The 11,477-nt window shown below is 34.2% G+C and overlaps 1 long non-coding RNA gene across 1 annotated transcript; it reads right to left on the bottom strand.

The window, feature by feature from the left end:
* Positions 1-474: 474 nt before the first annotated feature.
* Positions 475-11,037, bottom strand: LOC123568066 (uncharacterized). The gene is made up of 3 exons (XR_006691295.2): positions 10,911-11,037; positions 9,003-9,116; positions 475-588 (listed from the first exon to the last, which is right to left on the bottom strand). It is a non-coding gene; the product is annotated as an uncharacterized lncRNA (long non-coding RNA).
* Positions 11,038-11,477: the final 440 nt, after the last annotated feature.

The following is an 11,477-nucleotide window of genomic DNA, read 5'->3' as shown; positions in this document are numbered from 1 at the left end:
ACTTCAATTGAGGTAAGAGTCCACTAAAAATAAAAATAAACCTAGTAATTCTCCTTCAGTACACTTGAACAGAGTTAAAGTTCTTACTTGTTGACTCAGATATGTTCAGCTGTTTGACTCTCTGCTTCATGCCACCTAATAAACTTACTAATTTAATGTTTAAATTAACTCTTACATCATTATTAAAAAATGGTTAACATAAAAGAATGTATCTGACTACCTGATGACTCTCTCTGGAGTTTCTCATATAATACATAAAAAATCTAAGAAAACCAGGCTCAAGAAAGATTTTCCAGAAAATTATTTTGACTAAAGTATTGTACTACCCAACATTAATGGTAACATCTTTTCATGTCGATAACTGAAATGTTACAGTCCATACACGTTGAAACTATTAAGATCAGCCCAGGAAACACAGTGAGACCCTGACCCGGCAAAAATTTTTAAAGATAAATTAACTGGATATGGTGGCACTTGCCTGTAGTCCTCACTGCTTGAGAGGCTGAGGTTGGAAGATAACTTGAGATGAAGGCTGAAGTGAGTTGTGATAGTGCCAGTGAACTCCAGCCTGGGTAACAGAAAGAGACCCTGTCTCAAAAAACAAACAAACAAACAAACAAACAAACAAAAAACAAAAAACAATTAAGAAATACAACAATGACTTCCTTGAAGCTGTTTCTAGATTTAGCTTAATTACCATTTTTTACTGTTTCAAAGAATTCAGCTAACCCTGGAATAGTGCCATTTATCAATATTCCTATTGCATGATGCAGATCCAGTGTTGGTTATTTAAAATAAAGTATTGGTTGAACCTTATTTTTAAAGGTAACTTTGGCCAATAATGTTGTGTTTGTTATTGCTTTTGTTGTCTTGAGAAATCCTGAAGATTAATTCCAGCTTATTTTCTTTTCTTCTTAACCTATTGTTCAGTCCTTTTCATTATCCCTTGGTTTTATTTGATTTATTAGCTGTTTTGTTGATCACTTGTCTGCAGCTTCTATTACTCCCACTTTTATTTAATTATTGGAGTGATTACACCATTTTCTCTTTAAATGGAGACTCATTTTTAAATTCCTGTCAATTAGTCTCTCACACCTTTAATGATGTTTACTACAGCAACTAGCAAAATTTATTTCAAATTCCAGTCTCTCTCTTCTGCTCACCCTCTCTCTTTCTCTTTCAGTAAAATCTATGAAAATAAGCATTGAAATAATAACATGATGAAAATTATTATTTTGAAAAACTATATTTCCATCTTTTGTTACTAGGAACTTTAGAAGCTTAACAACTAGGAATAAATCACAAAAGGGCTTGACTTAGCTAATGTTCAAACACAGAGATCATGAAGTAAATTAAAACATAGAAAACAGAGACTAAATTGAAATATTATAAAACCAAATGATCAATGTGTTTTTATAATCCAAACCAAAAAAAAAGATGGCATTATTTCTAATTTATCTGACATAAGTGTCTCATGAGATTTTTAAATTTTATCATATAAGTATATAATGCTGAGAGTCTTTATATAGGCATAACTACAAAAGAACTTTATGAGACAGAGTCATTAGGTGCGGTGTTTTGAAAACTCTCATGTCATTTCCAATTTTTAAAAGATCAAAAAGTTGTGTGTGTCAGAAAGAATCAACCTCTATCCAGCCCATAGATATTACAAGTTGAGTATCCCTTATCTGGAAATGCTTGGAACCAGAAGCATTTTAGATTTGGGATTTTTTTCAGATTGTGGAATATTTGCATGTACATAATGAAATATCTTGGGGATAGGACCCAAGTATAAACACAAATTTCATTTATATTTTGTATGTAACTTATAACATAAAGAAAATTTTCTATAATAGTTTTAATAATTTTGTGGATGAAATCAAGTTTATTTACAGTGACCCATCAGAGAGCAAAGGTGTCACTGTCTCTGTCACCTATGTGGACAGCATGTGGTTGTTTGTCATCATCATCATTCCTGATTCTGAATTTATATGCTACCAATAAGCAATCATTTTCTATACTACTCACACATCAGAACTTAACAGTAAAAACTGTGGCATACCATTAATATAGTAAAAAAAAAAAAAAATGTGTTCAGGGTAGCTAAGCAGCACAGTAGCGTCACTGGAATACCTGAATCAACTGGCAGTGGCAGGCTTTCAATCTTTACCTATGGAGCTGTATTTTGATTGAAAATTACTGTACCACGTATTTTTTTTTTTTTTTTAGGTGAAGGAAACATCAGAGGTAGGTGAGGGAACAGGAAGTGAGTCCTCTAAGGATGAGGAGACGTTCTGCTGGATGGCTTTTTAAAATGTTTCCTCCATAGTAATTTGCCTCACTAACCTTTTGGAGTTTTTTGTTGTTTTGTTTTGTTTTTTGACTTAGAAGTCTTTCTTTCGATCTGATAAATTGATATGATTCTTTATTCTGCTGTGAAAGCATGCTCCTCTAGTCCTTCAATAAGTCAATCACACATTTTCACCATGTCATTCTACAGTCACTACTTTCTGCAATGTTAACAATGTCATCTTTATCATCACTATCGTGATGATCATGTTAATTCGGAACCATTTCACTTATTTCATCATTAGTCAATGAATAAACAACTGGAGCCACCTTCTCAATGTTAAAAATCTTCTTTGATATTCATTTTTTCCAATCTACTGACAGACTCTTAAGATATAGTTTTTGTATATGTAAGGGGGCCAAACATCATTTTTCTTCTCATATGGAAAAATACAATTTCTTCTTGACATACAGAAATCTTCAAAGTCATCCCCGTGTTCATCATCATCACACAGTGAAAAGAGTCACAAGCCAGAGGTTGTGTCAGGCATGCACAACTGTTTCTTTAGTCACTGTGTTCCAACTACTGGCAATAGCATATACAGCATCCTTGATGCTAAACTTTTCTTGAAAACTTTCCACACCCGTGTTTCTGTTCACTGCTGTTCGTATACCATTCAAAAAAGCGTTTTTATATTTACTCTTCATTGATGTAAAGATTCTGTGGTCACATGACTGAGATAAAGGAATCTCATTTGGGGAAACACACACATGGCGTAAGCATTATTTTTTATTAGAATTTCAGCTGGAGGATGAGCAGAACAGTTGTCAAGGAATAACAAAATCTTGCAGTCATCATCCAGTCCAGTTTCCCTGCATTAAGCATGAGCCACTGGTTCAAAATATTTGTGAAATCCACACCTTTTTGTTAGCACAGTAATGAACTGGTGACCCATGCCTTTTTGTTAGCGTGGTAATGGACTGGTAAGAGATTCACTCCTTGAAAAGAGTGAGAACCCAAGCTTTTGCCTGTCACGGCAAGCTCACACTTACGCGTGGCTGCTACATTAGCACATCCCAGGACAGTTATTCTGTCCTTGGCATCCTTATCTCCTGAAGGGACTGTTGCAACAGTTGTGGTCAGTGTCTTTCTGGAGCAACATTGATGTTTCAGCCATATTTTCTGTCATCAGATTTTCACCAGCAACGACCTTGGCTAACTTGTCTATAAACGTGTCTGCTTCTCATGATCAGCAGATGCTTTATCACCACAAAATTTTAAAATTTTAATGTTGTTTCTTTTCTTACATTTCTGTAACCAGCCTGATGAATATTCAGCATTCTTTCATTTTTAGTTTACTGAGATAGATATTTTCTTGTTTCATGATCAGCATACCATGAAGTGGCATGTGTTCACCGTGATGCTGGTGGATCCACTCTTTCCATATGCAATTGAAATCTTCATTTTTAACTTAATGCAGTGTTTTTCTATTTTAACTAATGTCTGTTTATCACTTCCAACATAGAACTTCAATAGCTTGTTTTTCTGTTTCTTCAGATCGTATACGGTGATCATTCCATTAACATGTTCTTCTGTGAGACGTTTCACACTTCTGCTGCTACCCAGTTTCTCCAACAGCTTGACTTTCTGTGCTATAAACATAAATGCTTTCTCTTTTTCTTATCACGATTACCCACAGGGGTATCTCTAGGACTTTCTGACATTTTCAACAGTAAGCAAAAAACCGTGGTGATTAATGTATCCATGTTGGGCATCATGGGGAACTTGTTGGTGCATCTTGCCTGCACACCTGCCATTTTTGTGGGCTTGCTTATGTGGGGAAATCTGGGCATGCAAGGAAAAGATAGATTACAGCTTAAGGAGACTTGGAAGGGTCTTTTATGTATGTATGTATTTATTTATTTTTAGGGACACCAAATAAACTGTGTTGTGTGCCTGTGTTTTGACTGTGACCCATAACACGTGGTCAGGTGTGCAATTTTCCATTTGCGGCATCATTTCAGAGCTTGAGAAATTTCAGATTTTTGAGGTTAGATGTGCAATTTTCCACTTGTGACATCATGTCACAGCTCAAAAAGTTTCAGATTTTGAACATTTTGGATTTTTGAATTAGGAGTAATAAATCCATATATTTCTACCAGTTTGATCTATTTCAAGCCTCAACCTGATCTGCATATTCTCTCTATGTGGTGGAGGCAACAGGGAACTAAATTTTGGGAAAGATTCATGCTCTTTATCCATAGCATAAAGTAAATACTGGGAGAAAGCTATCACCAAGCATTATATTTTTCAATCCTCTTGTATCTAAGCAGAGACATATGATCATCTCAAGCTGACGAAATGTGAGCAAAATTACTTTTTTTTTTTCTTTTTGAGAGGGAGTCTCACTCTATTGCCCAGGCTGGAGTGCAATGGCACAATCTCGGCTCACTGCAACCTCTACCTCCCGGGTTCAAGTGACTCTGCCACCTCAGCCTCCTGAGTAGCTCGGACTACAGGCATGTGCCACCATGTCCAGCTAATTTTTTGTGTTTTTAATAGAGACGAGGTTTCACCATGTTGACCAGGCTGGTCTCGAACTCCTGACCTCAAGTGACCCACCCACCTCGACTTCCCAAAGTGCTGGGATTACATGTGTGAGCCACCATGGCTGACCTGCGTATCACTTCTTAATAAGACAGTGACGCATACTCTGTGTTATCCTCAAGCTTTTTCTTCAAACCACGGTAAACTCGTTGGCCCCATGTTAAAGATTTCAGCATTACAAAATATGAAACATCTGAATTCTTGCATTTGCTTAGAATACAGCTTTCCAGCAAGACACATCTGTTTAGGTTGGCACACTTTCTATGAAAGGTCCACTTTGTAGATATTTCAATATTTGTAGCCTACGGTCTCTGTTTCTTTTTTTTCTCCCACTTCTCGCCCTTTTCCCCCCTCCTCCATGGGCCCTCCTCTTCCTCTTCTCCTCTTTAAAAATGTAAAAAAAAAAAAAAAAATGATTCTTTGTTCAAGGTCCATACAAAAACAGGCCATGGGGCAGATGGCCTGTGGGTCCTATAATAGTTTTGCCATTTCCCCATATTAAGTCACTGATATCTGTAGGTTTTGCCACAGCAATGAGCATACTCTGATTAATACATCTTATAACAGGAGTTGGTAAACATTCCACAGGCCAAATATGGTCTTAGCTTATTTGTGTAAATAAAGTTTTCCTGAACACAGCCCCACCCATTCACGTATTTATTCTCTAGGGCTGCTTTTGCACTACAAGAGCAGACTTTAGTAACTGTGACAGAGACTGTACACCCAGCAAAGCCTGAAATATTTACTGTCTGAACCTTCACAGAAAAGGTTTGCTGTCCCCTTTTCTGTAACTTTAACAATCAATAGATTCCCTGTCTCTAGAAGTGCTTCTTCATTAATGTGGCAGCCACAAGTCTCAAGGAAGTTTATTTTCCAACTTGATAAAAATTTATTTTTCATATTAAGTCAAACTATCTTTCCCTGTAACATCTATCCATTGATCCTAGATCTGCCCCGGCAACCTCACAGCTTCAGATATTTCCTCTTCTACACGTCAGCCTCTGAAACCTCCCAGTACTTTTGAGGAGAGGAAGATGAGATGTATCACTCATTCTCCACAAAAAAAAAAAAAAAAAAAAAATGGCTTTTGTTCTGTTTTCCTTATAATAGTTTTCTGAAGTGTTTGTTAGAGCCTAAAAGGAAATATGTGGTTCAAATTTACCTCACAAGTGACTTCTTCATGTACAAATCCCAAATGTTGGAAAAGAAAAAAGGAACAATGTAGTCCAGTTTTACATTTCTACTCTGGGAGACATTGGATATGTTACCTTTTGTTTTATTGATATTTTGGATAAAATTGTATCATGAAATGGGTGTCATTCGATAGCAAGACTGTGGGGCCAGACTGACCTAAATTTTAAACAGAACTTCATCACTTATGAACTGTGTATCTTTGGGCAAATTTCTTAAGTCCATTACATTTCACTTGTCTTATCTGTAAAATGGGAGAATTATTATTTAGTCAGAAACTCTATGTCAGAGGTGTGTTTTGAGGATTAAAGGAGATAATATATGTGTCATGTTTTGCTTTATCTGAAACATTTCCAATGCATTGAGAAAATATTGTTTATTATGGTACTAAATCATACTGTCATTTCTGTTGTAGATATGCATTAAGAATAGCATCTTGTTGCCATGTTGCCTGTATATGCTCTCACAAAGTGAGCATAGTGTGCAGATTTTGAAAATTATGCATAGAATTCAATTAACAATTAATGTACTTTAAGACCTTCTTACTATCTTGCAAAATTCCTCAGTGTTTTTAAAATAAATTCCATAACATGATTGTATATTTGTTTGTACACATGTGCTATTAAACATTATTTAGGTCTGTGAGGTGCAAAGTTTTAAGTTGTTTGGAGTACACAATACAGTCCTTATATGTCGGCTCTCCTATTTCCTGCCTTCATTCTATTAGGCTGAAGGAGAGTCACAGATCTTAGAATGAATGAGAACTTATTATAATAACACTCTATCTAAATCATGAATAACTTCAACATTTATTCAGTATTCAACAAATATTCACTGGTTTCCTATTCTGTGCCTTACATAGCTCTTCTCTTGGAAAGTTTATTCTAGGAGGGGAAAAAAGACAGGTTAATAATAGATAAGCAGAGGCAAAAGAGTAATGACATTGAGGTTACTTTTCCAAGAATAATCAAAGAAGTTGCTCCATTTCACTAAGGTTCAGCTCAAATGCTACCTCCTCAGAGAAAAGATACAAGACAAGAACACATTAGGCTAAGAGAACCACAAGGAAAATCCCCTAGAGTCAGGAATGGGCCCACATGGGGAAAAGTAGTACCAAGTGACTTTGGGAAAACTTGAAATTATGTATTCCAACTGATCTGGCCAGTAAAAAATCCTTATTGCAGGAAATATTTCTTCTTGAACACCCTTCCAGTTGTTTCTAGTCTAGCTCTTTAGAGCTGTCTAATATAAGCCTAATCCTTCCAGTATTTGTGTTCCTTAATACTAAACTTCCTCAATTCCTTTTAACATTGCAAGGTAGTAGCAGAGGAGGTGTCCTGGCTTTGTTGTTAGATAAACCGAATTTCTTTTCTAGCTTTACTGTATATTAGCTTCATGGTGTCAGGAGAGTTACTTAATCTTTCTGAGCTCTGGTTTTCTTTCTTGCAAAATCAGGAAAATCATACCCAGCTTTCAAGAATTTTGGGAGGATTAAGGGAGAAAATTGTGTAAAGTGTAAAATAGCACCAGACACATAACATGTGTTAAATAGAAAGTGACTAGAATAATTAATAGCGGTTATTACATTCTTATTACCCTTGTTTTATGACAACTCTTCTGTTTGTTAATGTTCCTCTGGAAGTGCAGCTCCCAGAATTTAATACAGGAGTGTGGGCAGTGAACATTGAGGTAATTAATTTAGGACTATTGTGTTCTTTGCTCTGGACACTGCTTTTATAATCGAAGCTTAGGATACTTCAAGTGTTTTTAGCAAATGTATGATACTTATATATTCACCTTGCTTTAAAATAAGATCTCTTTTTTGTTTGCATGTGTATGCCTTTTCTCTCCTTTTCTGATTTGAGAGTTAGACGTCTGAAACTCAGATAAGAGGCAATGTACCACAGAGAATAGGAATACTGACTTTGTGTCCAAATCTGCCTTTGAACCCTAGCTTTGTACTTGTCTAAACTTGGGCAAGTTTTTGAAAATGCTGAGCATTTTTCTCGTTTGTTAAGCGTGGACTTTAATAACTACTTTGTATAGTTTTTATAAAGATTAAATGGGATAATACATTTTAAATGCTTAGCATTAAGACCTGGAATATAATAATAGATCAATAAATGGTAGCTATTATTAACATTTCATTAAACTGCATATTGTTAGTTTAATCATTACTCTGGGTAAGTATCTCTCTGTTTTTAGACCCTTACTCTATAACATATGTTCTCCTCCATTTTGAGTAAGGTATAAATGTTATTAATATTCTATTACATTTATGGTCATGACATTGAAAACAACAAAGCTAACTGTAACATCCCAAACAATCCACAAGATATCTTCCTATATGCAAATTAATCCATTGTTCGTTGCTATTGAGTATGGACAGTCAACCAATGCCAAGAAACTTTGTTTTTTCGAGGTATATTAGCTGTTGATTTATGTTGAATCCAGCTTTCTTTGAATTGACATGTGATTATATAACAGATGGACTGGGTAGACATCATTATGAAAATTCATTTCAATATCCTTAATTCATGAAGTATGCTAACAATCAAATTTCTATTTTTGATGACTGCCCAAACAGAGTTTATACGATTTATTTTCCCAAATCACACTCTCATTTATTGGAAACAAATGAGAACACATGTGAATGGTCATTTTTATTGTAATTACTGTAGTCTTACCATTTTCAATGGTTTCTGTTCATTCATGACTATGGCATCCAGAGCAGTACTTCATTCCAACAAATTATAGCAAGGGCATATTTCACAAAGCACTTTTTCATTCTGCTATGTAAATTTGCATGAGCATAGCTTTATAAGTTTTTTGATTTGCTAAATCCTTTAACAGACATTAAGCTATTTTTATTACTTTGCTATTAGAAATCAATAATACCAAGCCATATGCTTACATTTTGATGTAATTCATATCAGTAATTAGAATCTCAATAATGACTCTGTTGACAAGTGGTACATCTTAGGCCTTCTGGATCCAGTTAAAGAGATGGCAGCCCATTCCAATAGCACTATAAAAGATAATCATAACTTTTATAAATGTATGTAAGAATTGGTTGAAGGGCAGTCAAATACATCTAATTTAAATAATATAAATATTATTAATCAGTAGTAGTGCCTAAATTTTACCCCATTCCACTACCTTTTGAAGAGATTACAGCCTGCCAAATTCCAGTCTTATGATAAAAAAACATAGACACGTTTTTTGAGAGGGAATACAGTATACTCTTGGAGTCTGAATAGAAAAACATATTATTTCATTGATTATTTTGCACCTCATTTTTCTCCTTTATAGAAATTCTTAGAAGACAATAAACATGTAAATGTATGTTGAAATTAATTTTACAGATGACTTTCATTTTATAATAATATACCTTCCCTTTCCATTTCAATCCTAAAATATGGATTTTATAGAATTGATAATTATGGTTTAAAGGGGAAAAATGCTTTGAAGAAAGTGTTTATTTTAAAATCTACATGATTTAATTTATGATCTTATTTTTTAACTTATATACTATAAAATCATCACCATGTGAAATCTAAACTCATTATTTTTCTCTTGACTATAAAAATTGCAAAAAGATGAGCAGAACTGAACACAAAAATTGGGAATTAATTGTGGAAAAAAATCCCCTAAAATTTTAAAAATAAAATTGTATTAATAATTTTTTTCTTTTAAAAGTCTGTTGAAGGTGACTTAATAAATCATTTATAATTATTTCAAAAGATGTTGCTAGCATTATGATCAAGCAAACTCATTGCTATAAGATATTGATATTCTGATCGAATCAGACAATGTAGACATAAGTGACTTGACAAGAAATAAACCTTCCATTTCTTTAAACAGACACGGCGGCATTGTATCAAGCTTAATTTTGGTTGAGATACATTGCATTGAATGGTGTTTAGCAAAATACATTAAGAAAAGTGAAATCACATAGTGTGTTAAAAAGAAGATCAAGGAGAATGCATATGAGCTAAATTTATTTGAAATGTTGGCCTCATTTTTAAATTAACTGCTTATTTGAATTAAATAGATTTGCTTTCAACATTAATTTATTGAGTTTCTTACAATTTATTAAAGAGAACTATTGAAAGGCTGTGGACTTTGGGTAAAAAATAGTCTGCTATAATATTTGCCAGTTGTAGAAAATGAGCTCCCTTGAATCTGTGAGATTAAGAGCTAAGTCTGGTTCCCTGTTGCAATATCACTCCCAAAAAGGGATAGGCTTTTCTAGGTCAACTATAAAGATTTTCTGAACAGGTGAATGGATTAATGAATGAAGGCTAGCAAATATGTTCAGAAGAATATTTACAACAAAAGTAGTCTTGACTTTTTCTGAGGACAGTCTAAATACATTTATATATATATATACATGCACATATTTTTAAAAGATTAAGATCAGCTTTATTTCTGGTTTTCACTAACACTTAAAATACTCTCAAAATATTAAAGATTGAGGATTAAGAAAAAATATATGTGTGGGAATATAATAAAGTCAGGATTGTTATTATTAACTCAGAGGAATTCTCACTATGGCATCCCATACAGCTGCTCATAGCTCTAAGACTTCCTTTAGTCAACGAAAGAGGAAAACTGTTACCTGATTTACAGTGTCTTTAGAACAAACCATCTGTTCAGGGGAAGCTGAAATTTTCCTGACACTTAGATCTGAAAGGAATTTCTCTTGTGAGTTCTTAGAGTTCTCTGACCTAAAATACATCCATACTAGATGTGTAAGACATTTGGTGGTGGTGTTTCTAACAGTGAATATAACAAAGACAATACAACAAGCGTAACTTACTTGAAATTTGGCCCAAATGTACTCTGAATGAAACTAGTATCTTTGATGAACTAAACTATCCAGAGCAGTAGTTTTCATATGGAATGCAGATTCCAGGAGATTCTTGGAAGCGTGTCATAGTCTCCCTACAGGAAAATGAGACGTGGAACTGATTAAAGAGGAAGTAAATCCAAGCAGAGATCACTTGGGTTCTCTGTGTAAAATTTAGGAAATGCCTCTGCTCCTGTACAAATATTTGAAAAAGAACTGATCTAAAAAAATGTTAGACAACCATGACTCTCAGACAATCATTTCTGAATTTTTTCAAAAATAAGATTTTTTCTGATACAAAATGAGCAGTAGAAAATTAAAAAGTTTTTGTCTAGGATAAAAATATGATGGTCATGTAGGCTTTAATGCCCATTAGGCAAACAGCCATGTGCTTTGACAATCACTTTGATAGCAGATAAAGTTATTGTCCTCTCAGAAAATTAAAGTACCTAACTGAGACACACTGAATTGGTGAAATGACATTTTTCATAACTGAGTATATGCTGAGACTAAAAAGCATAGATTAAACAGAACTTA

The sequence above is a fragment of the Macaca fascicularis genome, chromosome 12 (genome assembly GCF_037993035.2).
Source record: "Macaca fascicularis isolate 582-1 chromosome 12, T2T-MFA8v1.1".
In the NCBI taxonomy this organism is placed as follows: Eukaryota; Metazoa; Chordata; class Mammalia; order Primates; family Cercopithecidae; genus Macaca; species Macaca fascicularis.
The sequence above is the reverse complement of the archived record's forward strand: the minus strand, read 5'-3'. Positions and strand labels throughout refer to the sequence as shown.